General features: G+C 44.8%; 1 protein-coding gene across 1 annotated transcript in view; it reads left to right on the top strand.

The window, feature by feature from the left end:
* The first annotated feature begins 3,056 nt into the window (after nt 1-3,056).
* Nucleotides 3,057-15,249, top strand: part of LOC110495392 (ly6/PLAUR domain-containing protein 6) — a 37,916-nt gene continuing 25,723 nt past the window's right edge. The window contains exon 1 of the mRNA XM_090242246.1: nt 3,057-3,268. The gene's annotated coding sequence lies outside the window, so the exon portion shown is untranslated. The remainder of the gene's footprint in view (nt 3,269-15,249) is intronic.

Here is a 15,249-nt window from a genome sequence, read left to right as displayed (position 1 = left end):
CCCTTGATACCATGTATAACTCATACCCCATTGAGTCCCTGTTCACGTTTGGTCCTTCTGAAAAGATACCTCACTGAAAAGGTTCACTAGGCTCGGCTGGACTCCTCACTGACAAGGTTCACTAGGCTTGGCTGGACTCCTCACTGAAAAGGTTCACTAGGCTTGGCTGGATTCTTCACTGAAATGGTTCACTAGGCTTGGCTGGATTCTTCACTGAAATGGTTCACTAGGCTTGGCTGAATTCTTCACTGAAAAGGTTCACTAGGCTCGGCTGGATTCTTCACTGAAAAGGTTCACTAGGCTTGGCTGGATTCGTCACTGAAAAGGTTCACTAGGCTTGGCTGGATTCCACACTGAAAAGGTTTACTAGGCTTGGCTGGATTCTTCACTGAACAGGTTCACTAGACTCGGCTGGATTCTTCACTGAAAAGGTTCACTAGGCTTGGCTGACATTGCACGGGTCATTCTGTCTTTTGTTGTAGTGTCCATCACGTTTATGTATCCTGTGGATTCTTCACAACAGCTTTGTAATGGATGGTAAGTCACACTATGTTGTTTGAATCCAACCCAGTTAACCATGGTATCCTCAGGAATGAATCCAACCCAGTTAAGCATGGTATCCTCAGGAATGAATCCAACCCAGTTAACCATGGTATCCTCAGGAATGAATCCAACCCAGTTAACCATGGTATCCTCAGGAATGTTTGATTGTAATGATGCCCTCTAGGAACCAACGAAGAAGTCATCCTTTTATTATCTCCCCTTTCTTTCTTTCTTTCTTTCTCTCCCTCTCCCTCTCCCTCTCCCTCTCCCTCTCCCTCTCTCTCTCTCTCGCTCTCTCTCGCTCTCTCGCTCCCTCTCTCTCTCTCTCTCGCTCTCTCTCTTCCTCTCTCTCTCTCACCTCTCTCTCTCTCCTCTCTCTTTCAATTTTCAATTTAAGAGGCTTTATTGGCATGGGAAACATATGTTTACATTGACAAAGCAAGATAATAAACAATACAAAATGAACAGTAAATATTACACTCACAAAAGTTCCAAAGACATTTCAAATGTCATATTATGTCTATATACAGTGTTATAATGATGTGTAAATAGTTAAAAAAGAGGAAATAAATAAACAGAAATATGGGTTGTATTTACAATGGTGTTTGTTCTTCACTGGTTGCCCTTTTCTAGTGGCAACAGGTTACAAATCTTGCTGATGTGATGTCACACTGTGGTATCTCACCCAGTAGATATGGGAGTTTATCTAAATTGGATTTGTTTTCAAATTCTTTGTGGGTCTGTGTAATTTGAGGGAAATATGGGTCTCTAATATTGTCATACATTTGGCAGGAAGTTAGGAAGTGCAGTTCAGTTTCCACCTCATTTTGTGGGCAGTGTGCACATAGCCTGTCTTCTCTTAAGAGCCAGGTCTGCCTTTCTCAATAGCAAGGCTATACTCACTGAGTCTGTACATAGTCAAGGATTTCCTTAATTTTGGGTCAGTCACAGTGGTCAGGTATTCTGCTGCTGTGTACTCTCTGTTAAGGGCCAAATAAATTATTTCCAATGTGTCAAGTAATTATCTTTTTGTTTTCTCATGATTTGGTTGGGTCTAATTGTGTTGCTAATTGTGTTGCTGTCCTGGGGCTTTGTGTTTGTGAACAGAGCCCCAGGACCAGCTTCCTTAGGGGACTCTTCTCCAGGTTCATTTCTCTATAGGTGATGGCTTTGTTATGGAAGGTTTGGGAATCACTTCCTTTTAGGTGGTTGTAGAATTTAACAGCTATTTTTCCAGATTTTGATAATTAATCTGCATTTTTGCAGAATTTTGCATGCAGTCTCTCAATTTGGTGTTTGTCCCATTTTGCGAATTCTTGGTCGGGAATTCTCCCTCTCTCTCCTCTCTCGCTTTCTCTTTTCACACGATCCTGTCTATGTTTATGTGCTGTTTAAAATATATAAATACAATAAAAATTTATGGAATAGAAATGTTTTCAGAGCAACATAAATCTGCCGTTTTACTTCTGTATGCTAAGAGGAATTCAGTAAGTCTGTGTACAGTCAGATGAAAGGACATTCACAGACTAAACATTCATCTAATATCACTGCCATTAATCCAGAGACCATTCAAGTAAGGACACTGAAATCTCCTTGCTTGTGTTACGTAATGTTGAAATGTTGAGCACACGGACACAGTCAGAACTGACAAGCAACGCGAATGAAAGGGTGTATTTTCAACACCAGCTAACAGCTGCGGCAGTTTGCGACGGTGAACCTCTGCACAGTCAGGGCCAGAGTCAGTCACTCTCTCAACACACTGTCTTGATAAATCCTTCAGGTTTCACAGCCAATAACACAGCATCATGGCTATCTGCTATTCTTCATATGTGTTCAGTTTCCAGGAACAGGAAACTCTTACAGCCCTGCCAATCTATTTCTACGTCAACCTGGTTTATGTTCAGACTTTATGTAGGCATTCCTCTCTAGGTCTGTTCTTGAAGGATCTATGTATTTGGTAAATGAATGCATGTCACTGAGAGTTTTTCCACTGGGGAAAGGAATATTTTGTCACACACAATCAGCAATTAAAGTTCATAAAGCTATTCAACTTTGTGATAAATGTTGCTAGTGGAAAGAGATCTAGAGAAACCATGTGTGGTCTGTCAGGCCCTAGTGGAATCTGAACCCTTTATAACAGATTTCAAAGAGCCAGCTCATAGTATATTTATTGGCGTTGCTCCTAAAGAGTTATCCCCACTAGAGGACAGTGATTATGTGGAACTGATTTAGGTTTGTGTAAAACAGTTAAATACATTTAAAAAATATGTTTCCATTCTAGCCTCTTCATTTCATTTGAGTGATTTTAAAATGTGTGTAACAGTTAAATAATAACACATATATTAGTCAAAATTGTAAAAACCATTTTAGATCTTAAAAGTAAAAATATTGATATTGAAAAACATTTGTCATGTCTTGACAATAGTCCATGTACCATATGTGTAGATGAATACAATGGATATGGGATGGATAAGGTGAAGACCCCCCATCTTCCCAATTCCCCCTACTTCTCTCTTGCACTGACGTTCCAATGGTTACGTATAATACACGCCTACAGAAACTCCCGAAACTGCAAGAGGACGACAAGAGCGGCGTTCGTTCTCACTAGTATGTCGATTCCATCGGGCTACACATCCACTTCTGAGCACGAATGTTTATCTAGACTAACAAGTGGAATATTCTTCAGTTGATTTACCCACGAAGTTCGGGAGGCGTTTTATTTGTGGTAAGTGTTGTTTTCAGAGATTGCGGTGCAGTATTTTTTGTTAATGATTCTTCAGGTTGAACACTGTGCACAATGAAATGAGATATGAGACATAAAAACAGCTGTGATCCACAAAAACAACTATTTTTATCGGCATATTTCTTACCCATCTGTATTTCCAACAGACAAATCAGTGCGCGTTTCAGTTGGTAAGTAGTCAAATGTGAGTTGTTTGGAAACGTCGCACGTTTTACTTGCGGTGGTCCCTGTACTATATCAAATACAATTAGCTCTCTATCTCGTTTTAAACTATTTGAAACGGAGTTTTCTCAAATTCAGCAGATTATGAATTGTGACCATACCATTATTTTAAGTGATCCCCATTCAAAGGGGGATGAGATGGCAGAGATGTCAGACTGATTTAGGGAATACTTAAAGTAGTAACGTTAGCAGGTGCATGGCACAGGTTTGGGAACTGCAATGCCAGTGCAGCGCTGCCATATGTGCCTGGCCCATAAATAATCCACTGAGTGTAAATTTACTTATGGCTGCCTCAGCACAATGAAAGACAATCGACACACTGAGAAAGCAGAGAGAGCAGGAATTCTTCTCTCCAGATTTAACAGTTGGCCATATTGTTGTATGTTATTGTATTGTAGCTAAATGAGGTTTGCTAGTGCTGAAATCGGTCAGCTATGTGGAAGGGCAAGGTCGGTATGGGAAGCACTCTTCCACAGCTGTGTGGTAGAACTACATTAAACAAGTGAGGTACACTACAGTGTTAAGTGGTGTTATTATGGCTATAGGAATGACAGGGCTTCAAACAGGCTGCCCCGAGGCTTCTACCATCAGCAGGTTCACTACAACCATACTGTAGAATTACTACTGTCCAGGTGTGCAGAGAGAGTCCTCACACTGACATCACTGTACACCTATGTTCCTGCAGTCCACTGTCAGATTCTTTATGTTGCAAAACATTTTTTAAATCCTGTTTTTGCTTTGTGGCTATGGGGTATTGTGTGCAGATTGATGATGGGGGGGGTGGAAAAAACGATTTCATCCATTTTGGAATACGGTTGTAATGTAATAACATGTGGAGAAAGTCAAGTGGTCTGAATACTTTCCGAAGGCAGTGTGTTTGTCATTTTCTCAGGAAGTCTGTCTGGCCTCTCCTAGAAAAACATCTGTTCTCAGTTCAGCTTCAATTCCACTCCGTATTTTCCCAACTACTTAAAAAGACGCATCATGGCGTCATGCTATAACTTTAAATAAACAGGTACTGGGAAGCATTCTAAACAAGCTGTTTGCCGGAATTCCTTTTAAACTCACTCAAGTAAAAACATGTCTATTTGTGGTCTGGCCTGGTCATCACAGAGGCAGTCTGTCTGTGTGTGAGAGTGTGGAACAGGGTGTGAGTGTGGCTGTTGTGAGTCCTGTAGTTTAGATTTTTTTTTAGAAGCCTCTTTTCCTCAATATGCAGGAGTCAGTGGTCTCTCCTCACCCTCTCTTTCTCTCTCTTGCTCTCTCTCGCTCTCCCTTTTCACGTAAAAGCCATGCAACAGAAATTCTATTTGTACAGCACCCTAACTGGGGAGGGACAGCCTCTGGCCCCTGTAGTCCAAAGTGGGCCTCTGTCTTACAAATCACTTAATTAGAAATGGAAGTAGTAGAGCCACAGGGTCAGGAAGAAGAGATGGGGGGAAAGTAGAGAATCCAAGTCTGTGACTCCAGGCAGCCAGAGGTCTAGAGGTCCAGAGGTCCAGAGCCTGCTGTGTGTCAATCCGTCCGCTGGTCCATTCATTGCTCCATATCCTCAAAACCACCTGTCTGCCTGTCTACAGCAATCTCAGCACCCAGCATTAAGGCCTAAATTCCATCAGATCAAGCATTAACCGGTTATAACCGACAGCCGCATTGCTGATGTTTTGGTGTCGGAGGTGTCAGAGGTGTCAAATCAGTGAGCAGCTACTCTTGATCAATGTCACGAAGACACACCCGTCCCACTCACGTTACAAGTTCAGAATGAGAAAGTGTATCTCAAATGTAAAATCCTTAATCAATACGAGGATTTCTAACAGCCTAATCAATATGTAGATTACATCTCACATTCCAGTGTTCAAACAAGGCTGCATGGGATTTCTCTTAATAATCCGACTCCGTGCAGCCAATGGCAATGCCCACTTTATGTATAATGACAGGAACCACTTGTGGATCTGACAGCTCTAACACAGTTCCAACTCTGACACTGCCAAAACAACCACTATGTGGATGTAGGCTAAAGCGGATCTGATTGAATAGAGCCCTAACTCAACTTGACATCATAAAGGAATGTTCTATGTCATCATAAAGGAATGTTCTAGGTCATCGTAAAGCATCTTAAAGAATGTTCTAGGTCATCATAAAGGAATATTCTATGTCATCATAAAGGAATGTTCTAGGTCATCATAAAACATCTTAAAGAATGTTCTAGGTCATCATAAAGGAATGTTCTAGGTCATCATAAAGGAATGTTCTACGTCATCATAAAGGAATGTTCTAGGTCATCATAAATGAATGTTCTACGTCATCATAAAGGAATGTTCTAGGTCATCATAAAGAAATGTTCTACGTCATCATAAAGGAATGTTCTAGGTCATCATAAAGCATCATAAATGAATGTTCTAGAACATCCTAAAGGAATGTTCTACGTCATCATAAAGCATCATAAAGGAATGTTCTACATCATCATAAAGGAATGTTCTAGGTCTACATACAGGAATGTTCTACGTCATCATAAAGGAATGTTCTAGGTCATCATAAAGGAATGTTCTAGGTCATCATAAAGGAATGTTCTAGGTCATCATAAAGGAATGTTCTACGTCATCATAAAGGAATGTTCTAGGTCATCATAAAGGAATGTTCTACGTCATCATAAAGGAATGTTCTAGGTAATCATAAAGCATCATAAAGGAATGTTCTAGAACATCCTAAAGGAATGTTCTACGTCATCATAAAGCATCATAAAAGAATGTTCTAGGTCAACATAAAGGAATGTTCTACATCATCATAAAGGAATGTTCTAGGTCATCATAATGGAATGTTCTACATCATCATAAAGGAATGTTCTAGGTCATCGTAAAGGAATGTTCTAGGTCATCATAAAGGAATGTTCTAGGTCATCATAAAGGAATGTTCTACGTCATCATAAAGGAATGTTCTAGGTCATCATAAAGGAATGTTCTAGAACATCCTAAAGGAATGTTCTACGTCATCATAAAGCATCATAAAGGAATGTTCTAGGTCATCATAAAGGAATGTTCTACATCATCATAAAGGAATGTTTTAGGTCTACATACAGGAATGTTCTACGTCATTATAAAGGAATGTTCTACGTCATCATAAAGGAATGTTCTACATCATCATAAAGGAATGTTCTAGGTCTACATACAGGAATGTTCTACGTCATTATAAAGGAATGTTCTACGTCATCATAAAGGAATGTTCTACATCATCATAAAGGAATGTTCTAGGTCTACATACAGGAATGTTCTACATCATCATAAAGGAATGTTCTAGGTCTACATACAGGAATTTTCTACGTCATCATAAAGGAATGTTCTAGGTCATCATAAAGGAATGTTCTAGGTCATCATAAAGGAATGTTCTAGGTCATCATAAAGGAATGTTCTACATCATCATAAAGGAATGTTCTACATCATCATAAAGGAATGTTCTAGGTCTACATACAGGAATGTTCTACGTCATTATAAAGGAATGTTCTACGCCATCATAAAGGAATGTTCTACGCCATCATAAAGGAATGTTCTACATCATCATTGTAACGGTATTCTTGATGTGAAGGAGAGTCGGACCAAAATGCAGCGTGTAGATTGCGATCCATGTTTTAATGAACAAACGTAAAACACGAATCAATGCAAACACTACAAAATAAAGAACGTGATGAACGTAACGAAAACCTAAAACAGCCTATCTGGTGAAAAACACATAGACAGGAACAATCACCCACAAACACACAGTGAAACCCAGGCTACCTAAATATGGTTCCCAATCAGAGACAATGACGAACACCTGCCTCTGATTGAGAACCATATCAGGCCGAACATAGAACTAGACAAACTAGACATGTAACATAGAATGCCCACTCAGATCACACCCTGACCAATCAAAACATAGAAAATACAAAGTAAACTATGGTCAGGGCGTGACAGTACCCCCCCCCCAAGGTGCGGACTCCGGCCGCAAAACCTGAACCTATAGGGGAGGGTCTGGGTGGGCATCTGTCCGCGGTGGCGGCTCTGGCGCTGGACGTGGACCCCACTCCATGACAGTTTTAATCCCCCTCCTAAACGTCCCTAAATAGGTTACCCACCACAATGATAACATGGGACAGAGGGACAGCTCGGGACAGAGGTAACTCGGGACAGATGGGTAGCTCAGCACTGAGAGGAAGCTCAGCACTGAGAAGAAGCTCAGCACTGAGAGGAAGCCCAGGCAGGTAGTCAGCATGGAGCAGCCAGTCAGCATGGAGCAGCCAGAGCTGCCAGTCATCACAGAGCAGCCAGTCTGTGTCGACCAGTCTCTTCCAGATCTGCCAGTCGACCAGACTCTTCCAGATCTGCCAGTCGACCAGACTCTTCCAGATCTGCCAGTCGACCAGACTCTCCCAGATCTGCCAGTCGACCAGACTCTCCCAGATCTGCCAGTCGACCAGACTCTCCCAGATCTGCCAGTCGACCAGACTCTCCCAGATCTGCCAGTCGACCAGACTCTCCCAGATCTGCCAGTCGACCAGACTCTCCCAGATCTGCCAGTCGACCAGACTCTTCCAGATCTGCCAGTCGACCAGACTCTTCCAGATCTGCCAGTCGACCAGACTCTTCCAGATCTGCCAGTCGACCAGACTCTTCCAGATCTGCCAGTCGACCAGACTCTTCCAGATCTGCCAGTCGACCAGACTCTTCCAGTCAGCCAGGATCTGCCAGTCAGCCAGGATCTGCCGAAACCGCCAGCCAGCCAGGATCTGGTAGATTCGTCAACCTGCCTGAGCTTCCTCTCACTCCTGAGCTTCCTCTCACTCCTGAGCTTCCTCTCACTCCTGAGCTTCCTCTCACTCCTGAGCTTCCTCTCACTCCTGAGCTTCCCCTCAGTCCCGAGCTGCCTCAGTCCCGAGCTGCCCCTCAGTCCCGATCTGCTCCTCAGTCCAGTGGGGTTCTGGGTGAGGACTACTAGGCCATGGTCGGCGGCGAGAGTGGACTATCCAGGGACGCGAGGAGAAGGGACTAAGATATTGATTGAGTGGGGTCCACGTCCCGCGCCGGAGCCGCCACCATGGACAGACGCCCACCCGGACCCTCCCTATTGTTTTGAGGTGCGTTCGGGAGTCCGCACCTTAGGGGGGGGGTTCTGTCACACCCTGGTCAAAGTATTTTGTGTTTATCTTTATTTATTTGGTCAGGCCAGGGTGTGGCATGGGTTTTTGTATGTGGTGTGTTTGTATGGGGATTGTAGCTAGTGGGGTGTTCTGGCTAAGTCTATGGCTGTCTGAAGTGGTTCTCAATCAGAGGCAGGTGTTTATCGTTGTCTCTGATTGGGAACCATATTTAGGCAGCCATATTCTTTGAGTTTGTCGTGGGTGATTGTCCTTAGTGTCCTGATGTCATTGTTCTGTGTTAGGATACACAAGTATAGGCTGTTTCGGGTTTTGTTAAGTTTATTGTTTTGATAGTGTTTGTGTTTAGTGTGTTAATTCATTAAACATGGATTGCAATAGACACGCCGCATTTTGGTCCGACTCTCCTTCTCATATAGAAAACCGTTACAATCATAAAGGAATGTTCTACATCATCATAAATGAATGTTCTAGGTCTACATACAGGAATGTTCTACATCATCATAAAGGAATGTTCTACATCATCATAAAGGAATGTTCTAGGTCTACATACAGGAATGTTCTACATCATCATAAAGGAATGTTCTAGGTCTACATACAGGAATTTTCTACGTCATCATAAAGGAATGTTCTAGGTCATCATAAAGGAATGTTCTAGGTCATCATAAAGGAATGTTCTAGGTCATCATAAAGGAATGTTCTACATCATCATAAAGGAATGTTCTACATCATCATAAAGGAATGTTCTAGGTCTACATACAGGAATGTTCTACATCATCATAAAGGAATGTTCTACATCATCATAAAGGAATGTTCTACATCATCATAAAGGAATGTTCTAGGTCAATTTAAAGGAATGTTCTACATCATCATAAAGGAATGTTCTAGGTCTACATACAGGAATGTTCTACGTCATCATAAAGGAATGTTCTACATCATCATAAAGGAATGTTCTAGGTCTACATACAGGAATGTTCTACATCATCATAAAGGAATGTTCTACATCATCATAAAGGAATGTTCTACATCATCATAAAGGAATGTTCTAGGTCAATTTAAAGGAATGTTCTACATCATCATAAAGGAATGTTCTAGGTCTACATACAGGAATGTTCTACGTCATCATAAAGGAATGTTCTAGGTTATCATAAAGGAATGTTTTAGGTCATCATAAAGGAATGTTCTAGGTCATCATAAAGGAATGTTCTACATCATCATAAAGGAATGTTCTACGTCATCATAAAGGAATGTTCTACGTCATCATAAAGGAATGTTATAGGTCTACATAAAGGAATGTTCTACGTCATCATAAAGGAATGTTCTAGGTCATCATAAAGCATCATAAAGGAATGTTCTAGAACATCCTAAAGGAATGTTCTACGTCATCATAAAGCATCATAAAAGAATGTTCTAGGTCAACATAAAGGAATGTTCTACATCATCATAAAGGAATGTTCTAGGTCATCATAATGGAATGTTCTACGTCATCATAAAGGAATGTTCTAGGTCATCATAAAGGAATGTTTTAGGTCATCATAAAGGAATGTTCTAGGTCATCATAAAGGAATGTTCTACATCATCATAAAGGAATGTTCTACGTCATCATAAAGGAATGTTCTACGTCATCATAAAGGAATGTTATAGGTCTACATAAAGGAATGTGTAACGGTTTTCTTGATGAGAAGGAGAGTCGGACCAAAATGCGGCGTGTCTATTGCAATCCATGTTTAATGAATTAACACACTAAACACAAACACTACCAAAACAATAAACTTAACAAAACCCGAAACAGCCTATACTTGTGTATCCTAACACAGAACAATGACATCAGGACACTAAGGACAATCACCCACGACAAACTCAAAGAATATGGCTGCCTAAATATGGTTCCCAATCAGAGACAACGATAAACACCTGCCTCTGATTGAGAACCACTTCAGACAGCCATAGACTTAGCTAGAACACCCCACTAGCTACAATCCCCATACATACACACCACATACAAAAACCCATGCCACACCCTGGCCTGACCAAATAAATAAAGATAAACACAAAATACTTTGACCAGGGTGTGACAGAACCCCCCCCCTAAGGTGCGGACTCCCGAACGCACCTCAAAACAATAGGGAGGGTCCGGGTGGGCGTCTGTCCATGGTGGCGGCTCCGGCGCGGGACGTGGACCCCACTCAATCAATGTCTTAGTCCATTCTCCTCGCGTCCCTGGATAGTCCACCCTCGCCGCCGACCATGGCCTAGTAGTCCTCACCCAGAACCCCACTGGACTGAGGAGCAGATCGGGACTGAGGGGCAGCTCGGGACTGAGGCAGCTCGGAACTGAGGGGAAGCTCAGGAGTGAGAGGAAGCTCAGGAGTGAGAGGAAGCTCAGGAGTGAGAGGAAGCTCAGGCAGGTTGATGAATCTACCAGATCCTGGCTGGCTGGTGGTTTCGGCAGATCCTGGCTGACTGGCAGATCCTGGATGACTGGCAGATCTGGAAGAGTCTGGTCGACTGGCAGATCTGGAAGAGTCTGGTCGACTGGCAGATCTGGAAGAGTCTGGTCGACTGGCAGATCTGGAAGAGTCTGGTCGACTGGCAGATCTGGAAGAGTCTGGTCGACTGGCAGATCTGGAAGAGTCTGGTCGACTGGCAGATCTGGAAGAGTCTGGTCGACTGGCAGATCTGGAAGAGTCTGGTCGACTGGCAGATCTGGAAGAGTCTGGTCGACTGGCAGATCTGGAAGAGTCTGGTCGACTGGCAGATCTGGGAGAGTCTGGTCAACTGGCAGCTCTGGCTGCTCCATGCTGACTGGCTGCTCCATGATGACTGGCAGCTCTGGCTGCTCCATGCTGACTGGCTGCTCCATGCTGACTGGCAGCTCTGGCTGCTCCATGCTGACTGGCTGCTCCATGCTGACTGGCAGCTCTGGCTGCTCCATGCTAACTGGCTGCTCCATGCTGACTGGCAGCTCTGGCTGCTCCATGCTGACTGGCTGCTCCATGCTGACTGGCAGCTCTGGCTGCTCCATGCTGACTGGCTGCTCCATGCTGACTGGCAGCTCTGGCTGCTCCATGCTGACTGGCTGCTCTGGCTGCTCCATGCTGACTGGCTGCTCCATGCTGACTGGCTGCTCCATGCTGACTGGCGGCCCTGGCTGCTCCATGCTGACTGGCGGCCCTGGCTGCTCCATGCTGACTGGCGGCCCTGGCTGCTCCATACTGACTGGCGGCCCTGGCTGCTCCATGCTAACTGGCGGCCCTGGCTGCTCCATGCTGACTGGCGGCCCTGGCTGCTCCTTGCAGACTGGCAGCTCTGGCGGCTCCTTGCAGACTGGCAGCTCTGGCGGCTCCTTGCAGACTGGCAGCTCTGGCGGCTCCTTGCAGACTGGCAGCTTTGGCGGCATCCTGCAGACAGGCAGCTCTGGCGGCTCCTTGCAGACTGGCAGCTCCTTGCAGACTGGCAGCTCTATGCAGACTGGCAGCTCCTTGCAGACTGGCAGCTCTATGCTAACTGGCAGCTCTATGCTAACTGGCAGCTCTATGCTAACTGGCAGCTCTATGCTAACTGGCAGCTCTATGCTAACTGGCAGTTCTGAACAGGCGGGAGACTCCGGCAGCGCTGTAGAGAAGGAAGGCTCTAACAGCGCTAAACAGGCGGGAGACTCCGACAGCGCTGGAGAGGAGGAGGGCTCCGACAGCGCTGGACAGGCGAGGCGCACTGTAGGCCTGATGCGTGGTGCTGGCACTGGTGGTACTGGGCCGAGAACACGCACAGGAAGCCTGGTGCGGGGAGCTGCTACCGGAGGGCTGGGGTGTGGAGGTGGCACAGGATGGGTTAGACCGTGAAGGCGTACTGGAGATCTTGAGAGCGGTGCTGGCACAGGACGTGCAAGGCTAGGGAGGTGCACAGGAGGCCTGGTACGTGAGACTGGCACCATCTTAACCAGCCGACTAACACGCACCTCAGGACGAGTATGGAGCGCTGACCCAGGTGCCATCAAATCCCCGACACGCTCCGTCGGGCGAATTCCATGTTTAAAACACCAACATAGCAACTCCCTCATTTCTCTCTCCTCCAATTTCCCCATTAACTCCTTCACAGTCTCTGTTTCGCTCACCTCCAACACCGGCTCTGGTCTCCTCCTTGGCTCCTCACGATAAACAGGGAGAGTTGGCTCAGGTCTGGCTCCTGACTCTGCCACACTCTCCCTGAGCCCCCCCCCAAGACATTTTTGGGGCTGACTATGGGGCCTCCGTCCGCGCCGCCTTGCTTGCTTCGCAAACTCCATTCTCCTATATCCTTCCGCGCACTGCTCCATCGAATCCCAGGCGGGCTCCGGCACTCTCCCTGGGTCGACCGCCCACCTGTCTATCTCCTCCCAAGAAGTATAGTCCATACTGTACTCCACTTTGGGCTGTTCTTGCCTGTTGACACGCTGCTTGGTCCCTTTGTGGTGGGTGATTCTGTAACGGTTTTCTTCGTGAGAAGGAGAGTCGGACCAAAATGCGGCGTGTCTATTGCAATCCATGTTTAATGAATTAACACACTAAACACAAACACTACCAAAACAATAAACTTAACAAAACCCGAAACAGCCTATACTTGTGTATCCTAACACAGAACAATGACATCAGGACACTAAGGACAATCACCCACGACAAACTCAAAGAATATGGCTGCCTAAATATGGTTCCCAATCAGAGACAACGATAAACACCTGCCTCTGATTGAGAACCACTTCAGACAGCCATAGACTTAGCTAGAACACCCCACTAGCTACAATCCCCATACATACACACCACATACAAAAACCCATGCCACACCCTGGCCTGACCAAATAAATAAAGATAAACACAAAATACTTTGACCAGGGTGTGACAGAATGTTCTAGGTCTACATAAAGGAATGTTCTAGGTCTACATAAAGGAATGTTCTACGTCTTCATTAAGGGCAGGATGGTACAGTAATAGAACCGACAGGATGTCCGGAGCTCTTGGAGAGTAGACCATATCTCATGGACTAGCGCCATATCACCAGCAGCCTCCCAGACAACCTCTTGACGTTCCACAGTGACACTGAAGGGCACAACGCCTCCGCAATACATTTCTCTGTGCCAGTCCTACTACTTCTCTAGCAGTTAGTCCCAGAGACCAGGCATGTAGAGGTACAGTATGGGCTTCAGTCCATTGAAACATAGAGTTCACTCTTAGAAAAAAGGGTTCCAAAAGTGTTCTTCGGCTGTCCCCATAGGATAGCACTTTTTGGTTACAGGTTCCTCGTGGAACCAAAAGGGTTCTATTTGGAACCCAAAAGGGGTTCTTCAAAGGGTTCTCCTATGGGGACAGCCGAGGAACCCTTTAAGGTTCTAGATAGCTCCTTTTTTTTCACTAAATCAGTGAGTGACAGATTTACCTTAGGACTTCCTATAAACCGGACAGCAGCAGGTTCTTAACCCAGGCTGCCCTCTGTATAACCACTAATTATATCTACTCCCACAATATGGCCCTGTCTATGGAGGTACCAGAGGGTTAAGAGACCTTACAGTTGACTTACAGCACCTCAAAGTGGTTCAACAATCTGTGCTCTACACACGATTCAATCTTGAATTTCAATGGAATGGATATTGATTTAAAGCTTAATTGCGACCAGTCTTTCTTTGGAATCCAAAACCGACGATTTTGTTACATGAGACATATGCTGTGTGACTTGAGGGAAATTCTTTTTGACCAGGTTTTTACCATCTTCCAGATCAGCACTACACTTAGACTGAGGTGCTCTCTCTTCAGTTGCAATAGTTTAGCTGTTGTTGTCATTTAGGATTAAGTTATAATTTATCTTAATTAACCCTAGCCTCTTTTAGTAATTTTCATCATCTCTTATCCAGAATGACTTACAGTAGGGAGTGCACAGATTTTCATACTGGTCCCCCATGGGAATCAAACCCACAGCCCTGGCTTTCCAAGCACCATGCTCTACCAACTGAGCTACTTGGGACTAACCAGATTCTCATACATAGAGGCCCATATATACTGTATAATCCTCTATTGGCTGACTACAGTGGTTCAGAAGTCTCTTAGCTTCTTACTCAGTGTTGTGGTATCCCACAGAGATAAATGACATCATAGAGAGAATCATACTCCTACAGCAACATTTGGTCTGACTAGTTCTTGTGGATCTCTGAACACAACAGAAGGTATTGGCATCTCTCTCTCTGTGCCTCTGTACTGTAGTGAAGGGAAGAACCCCAGTCATTGACAGAGGATTGTTGTTCCCTGTTTGACCTGTAACATCACGTTGCCTGGTTCAGGATCACCTTTCCCACCTGGCCATAGTACAGGAGGACAGGAGTCCTGGTTCAGGATCACCTTTCCCACCTGGCCCTAGTACAGGAGGACATGAGTCCTGGATCAGGATCACCTTTCCCACCTGGCCCTAGTACAGGAGGACAGGAGTCCTGGATCAGGATCACCTTTCCCACCTGGCCCTAGTACAGGAGGACAGGAGTCCTGGTTCAGGATCACCTTTCCCACCTGGTCCTAGCACAGGAGGACAGGAGTCCTGGTTCAGGATCACCTTTCCCACCTGGCCCTAGTACAGGAGGACAGGAGTCCTGGAT

The sequence above is a fragment of the Oncorhynchus mykiss genome, chromosome 7 (genome assembly GCF_057628025.1).
Source record: "Oncorhynchus mykiss isolate SJ-2025 chromosome 7, ASM5762802v1, whole genome shotgun sequence".
In the NCBI taxonomy this organism is placed as follows: Eukaryota; Metazoa; Chordata; class Actinopteri; order Salmoniformes; family Salmonidae; genus Oncorhynchus; species Oncorhynchus mykiss.
Note: the sequence above shows the minus strand (reverse complement) of the source record. Positions and strands in the feature narration are given on the sequence as shown.